Here is a 5,547-nt window from a genome sequence, read left to right as displayed (position 1 = left end):
AGAGTTAGGTACATCATCTCTGAATGAACACAGAAGTCCTCTACTCTATGTGTGTTTGGGGCCTCATATCAGCTGGTGTATGCTATCTGTTTGGTGGTCCAGTGTTTGAGAGGTCTCGGGGGTCCAGAATAATTGAGACTGCTGGTCCTCCTACAGGATTGCCCTTCTCCTCAGCTTCTTTCAGCCTTCCCTAATTCAACAACAGGGGTCAGCTGCTTCTGTCCACTGGTTGGGTGCAAATATCTGCATATGACACTTTCAGCTGCTTCTTGGGTCTTTCAGAGGACAGTCATGCTAGGTCCTTTTTTGAGAGTGCTCCATAGCCTCAGTAATAGTGTCAGGCCTTGGGACGTCCCCTTGAGCTGGATCCCACTTTGGGCCTGTCGCTGGACCTTCTTTTCCTCAGGCTCAACTCCATTTCCATTCCTATAATTCTTTCAGACAGGAACAATTATGAGACAGAGATGAAACTGTAGGATGGCAACCCCATTCATTTACACAATGGAATACTACTCGGCTATTAAGAACAAGGATATCCTGAGTTTTTTAGGTAAATGATGGAACTAGAAAATTTCGTCCTGAGTGAAGTAACTCAGACCCAAAAGGATGTGCATGATATGTACTCACTAATAAGTGAATATTAGCAAAAACAAAACAAAACAAACAAAACAAAACAGACAGACAACAACAACAACAAAAAAGAGTACAGAATAACTAAGATACAGTCAACAGAACTCAAAAAGGTCAACGAGCTGAAATGCCCAAGTGAGGAGGCCTCAGTCCCACTTGGGAGAGAGAAGAAAGCAATCACAAGAAGGGAGGGAGGGAGGGAGGGACCTGGGAGGGAAAGTGGACACTGGGTTGGGGGAGTAGGGAGTAGAGAGGAACCTGATGTGGTATTGGGTGAAGGAAAAGGACTGAAGTCCTGAGTGCCAGCAGAAAGAATGTAAACAGGCAACTTCAGGAAATAAGAGGTTCGTGGGACCCTCCAGAATTCACCAGAGACCTGGGAGGTGAGAGTCTCTCGGGACTCAAAGGAAGGGACCTTAGATGAAATGCCTGACAGTAGGGAGAGGGAACTTATAGAGCTCACCTCCAGCAGGAAGACAGAGAAGTGAGATCTTTTAACTCCTGAGCTTCATTTCCAGTTTCTCCTTAAAACCCTGTAAGCAAACAGACGTGCAATGGAAGGGCCTGGAGAGATGGCATTAAAAGTGTTTCTTGTACAATGATGAGGGTCAGAGTCCAGAAGCTAGCATGTATTTAACACACAGAGCATTCACAGCCTGCCTTTAACCCCAGTTCTCAAGGCTGGGGATAGAGACAGGAGGATCACTGAGACCAGTTGGTTTCTAGTCTAGCTAAGGAAAGGCAAACCCCACGTTCAAAGGAAAACTTTTACACAGATAGAAGTGAACAGCTTCTTCCATTTTGTAACCTTTGCATACAAACAGAAACACGTTCCTGAACACATTAATGTGCGTACAAACGGACATACATTCACACACAATCTTTTAATCTTTAAAAGTAGAGCAGACAGATGATGTCAAATAGAAGAATTAGTTCGTTACGAAATAATGGCTAAGTGGTTAAGAACATGGACTGGTCTGCAGAGGACCCACATTTGGTTTCCAGCACATATCTGGTGGCTCACAATATCCTATGCTTTCGGTCTCTGTAAGCACAGTGACCCACATGTGGTTGCCGACACATATCTGGTAGCTCACAACCATCTGTATACAGTTCCAGGGGAATCCTGGTCTTTATATGCACAGAACTCACTTGCACATATATACATGCACACACAGATGCAGAACTGAAAATAATAAAATAACAAATTCAAAATGAAAGACCAAGGGTTAAAACTTCGTCAGATGGGTGCTATGTTGTGTACGAGAAGTGTTCAAGATCAAGTCAGACAAAACCCCAGAACTGAGGAGGGGAGGTGGGTTTTACTCACCTCCTAATGCTAGCTAAGGAGGTATTCACATCTGATTTTTTCTGGAAGGGGGAAAGTCCATTGATTTCTTCAATGTAATAGCATCTGGTATATGTCCCACATAGGCCACATGCTTAGGAATAGTTAGTCAACACAAACTGGTCTCCATGGCTTTTGCTTTTGTTTGTTTGCTTTTGTTGTTACTGTTGTTAATTGGTTTAGTTTTACTTTAGGGGAGAGAGAGGGAGAGAGAGAGAGAGAGAGAGAGAGAGAGAGAGAGAGAGAGAGAGAGAGAGAGAGAGAGAACATGGTCTTTAATGGATAGGGGTAGAAGAGAATCTGGAAGAAGTTGAAAAGGAGGCATGAATATGACTGAAATATCATGTATGAAATTATCAAAGAATTAATAAAAACATTATTTTAAAAATAGACATTAAAAGAAAAAAGCAAGAGAGTGGTTATGAAGAAGAAAGAAAGCACAAAAGAAGGTTTAGACCGTGAAGTTGTGAAGTTTTCTTTCCCCAGGGGCTCAATGGAAGGGCAATATGAGGCAGATGTGTTTGCACAATTACTCTTTAGATACAAGTTTACTAGTTTAAACTACTTTGGTCACATATAAAGAATCATACAAAGAAGTTTCGTGTTCCCATCGGGATATTTTGGGGCCATTTTGGCTGTCCAGGATAAGAACATGAAATCAGCACACTTTGTTCAGAGAGACAGAAAAATGAATGATCTTAGTCTTTTCCAGTTTCCAGAGGGAAGAAAGAACTCAAGTGAAAAGAAGGGTTAGGTTGTCAAGGTGAGTCAGAGCCTATGGTGACTGAGTCCTCCAAAGTGGAATGTATACTTGGAGGTTCAAGCAGGCTGCTTTCAACTTAGAGGTAGGTCTACTCTTTCAACCAGCATTTGACGCTTGCCAGGACCACGAGCAATATTAAACATTTATCTTGGGTTAAATCTCCAGTCTTTGTAATTCAATAAAAGGGCTGGCTGTCTCTTAGAGAATCGAGCCAGCAAATCCTACAGTACTATGGAAGCTGGAATGCATTGAAGAGAAAACTGTGCCTTTGGGTTCTGGCAATACATAAAGAAACGAGATGAAATCTCTATGTAAACACAATGTGGAACAGGGAGCTGTGGTGAGTTCATAGATAAATGTGGTGTAAGTGGAGAGGATTTACCAGAATCCCCTTTGAAACGGGGCCTGCAGAGTCATCTTAGCACAACATTAATGCTTGTAGAATGGAAGAACAATTACCAAAGTGAGCGCTTGCCCATTTCAAGAGCCCTTAATGAAAGCAGACAAGAGGCAACCAGTGTGGGGAGGTAGCCATAGGGAAGCCAAGTGTATGAGATTCCACGGGAGAGGGTGGAGAGAGGCAAAGGAAAGGTGCATCACACATGATGATTCATGAAGAAAATCATTTTCTTCTTTAGACGTTTTTACATTTCAAAGACATGCAACAAAGGAACTCATAAAAGTAGGGGGGAAATTCAAGTTTAAAATGTTTTTCCACTTTCCCCAGCCTTGTCCAGTCACGTACATCTTTCAGAGAATAACAGATTAATGATGTTTTCCTACAAACCAGATAATTGGGTTGTGTGGCAATATTTGTACAAAACTGAGATAAGGCTGTGTTTTCTGCAGTTTCCTGTGCTCACTCCTCTGTGTGTTTGAGGCAACCTTTCACAGGGCCAGATAAAATATGGCCCCACTGATCCTGGCCCTCAGAGGGTTCCCAGTCTTGGTCATTGTAAGCAGTGGTACAAGAAAATAAAGTAAAAGTCTCACATTTCCAGAGATCCTATGTCAGGTCAGGAGATGCAGGCCAAGAGTTCAAAGAACTCTAAAAGATACCATCAGACTATAATCCTCCCATTTATTTTATTTTATTTCAATATAATGTTGTAATTTTCTATGTAGACATCACAATCAGTTAAGTACATTGATAAGGCCTGTTCCAAGTATGAGACCAACCTTGGCTACACAGTGAGTTCAAGGCCAGCTTGAACAAGACACAGGATTCTATTTCTTATTTTCTTTTTCTGTTTTCTTGGTTTTGTCTGGATTTTTTTAAAGAAAGAAAATGTTATGATTATCTTTGTTTCATTTTCCTTAATACTGTGTGCTTGTTATTTTAATGAACCTTTAGAGATTGATGTTTATACATTAAAATGACAACTATAACCTATGTAAACTCATTTTGTTTCTTAATGTCTCTGTATATTCTATGAATTGCTTATGAGCCAAGCAAAAAAAATTCATATGACAGTTTGGTTCTTAATTTTTGAGAATTATATTGAACATAATTTTGTGGGAAACAAATATACATATGTTAGTAAGCCATTCCATATGTACAGAGCTTTAATAGTTATTGCAAAATAAATACACATGAACATAAATTCTCAATAAGAAACTACACATGACTAGATCACTGAAATCACCATTTTAAAATGAGTTCTAACTCTGAAGGGAAGATTATTGTAGCATAGAATTATATAAGTAGCAGTATGGACTGTCCAAGGAAACCAGAGAAGTTTAAAACAGACACAACCTCATCTATGCATGTCTAGCTATTTTATATGTTTTATATGTGTAACTCTATGTTTGTGTTTGCATTTCTGTGCATACATATGTATCAACACCTACATATATGAGTATATATATATATATATATATATATATATATATATATATATATGAGTAGCTCTGTTAAACTGGATAACTGAATATATGGCTGATATGTCCATTTCTAAATTCTCTATTATCTCCCTTTAGTCTGTTTTCAAACTTTTAGTTGTTGTCCTTTGCTTATTTTATACAACATTTTCCTTTGTTACTTTTAATATTATCAGCTACACCTATTTTTTTACACTCCAAAGTAAAGGCCTTGTAACTCACTTAAAGACTTGTTCAACACTGAATTCATTCAATTTTTTAAAAGTAATTTCACTGTTTTCATTGAAAATACACCCTACTCCTGATCTCTATCTTCTTTATCTCGTACCCACAGGTGATTTTCCTTTGTTCTATAGCAGGGACTGGCATCTTCAGGAAAGCGTGTTCCCTTGAGTCTTCCCTCAAGAGGGACAGTGCTTGAGTTGTCTGTGAACAATTAAAACAAAGACATAAGAGACAGTGTTATAGTTGAGCCTAGAGTTGTTAGAGTTAAGTGCAATGGAGGTTAAAATAGAAGAAACAGTTCCCCGGATAAGATGGCAAGGAAATGCCATTTACTGTCAAAAAAGGAGCGGTCTCAGGGTTGAGCCAAACCTGGTTTCAGTGTTTAAGAGACAGGCAGATAAGTGTGAGCCAAACTGGCACAAAAGAAAGGAAAAAGTGGTCACAGAAGTGGCCGAAGAAACCAGTGCCATGGCATTCGACAGGCTAGAGAGCTCTGGAAAGAGGCAGTTTAACGATGCTGGGCACGCTAGTGGAAAATGTCTAGTAATTTCAGCATTATTCTGACTATTTGAATCCATCTTAGAAACTATTTTAGTGGCACAGAAGAATGAAAACCATATTGAGGAAGGTGAATTGAGGAGAGGAAAATTTAAAGGTAAGATATATTAGTTACACTTCTGGAAATGACATCAGAAGGCAC

This window comes from Mus pahari, chromosome 9 (assembly GCF_900095145.1).
Source record: "Mus pahari chromosome 9, PAHARI_EIJ_v1.1, whole genome shotgun sequence".
NCBI classification, from domain to species: Eukaryota; Metazoa; Chordata; class Mammalia; order Rodentia; family Muridae; genus Mus; species Mus pahari.
Note: the sequence above shows the minus strand (reverse complement) of the source record.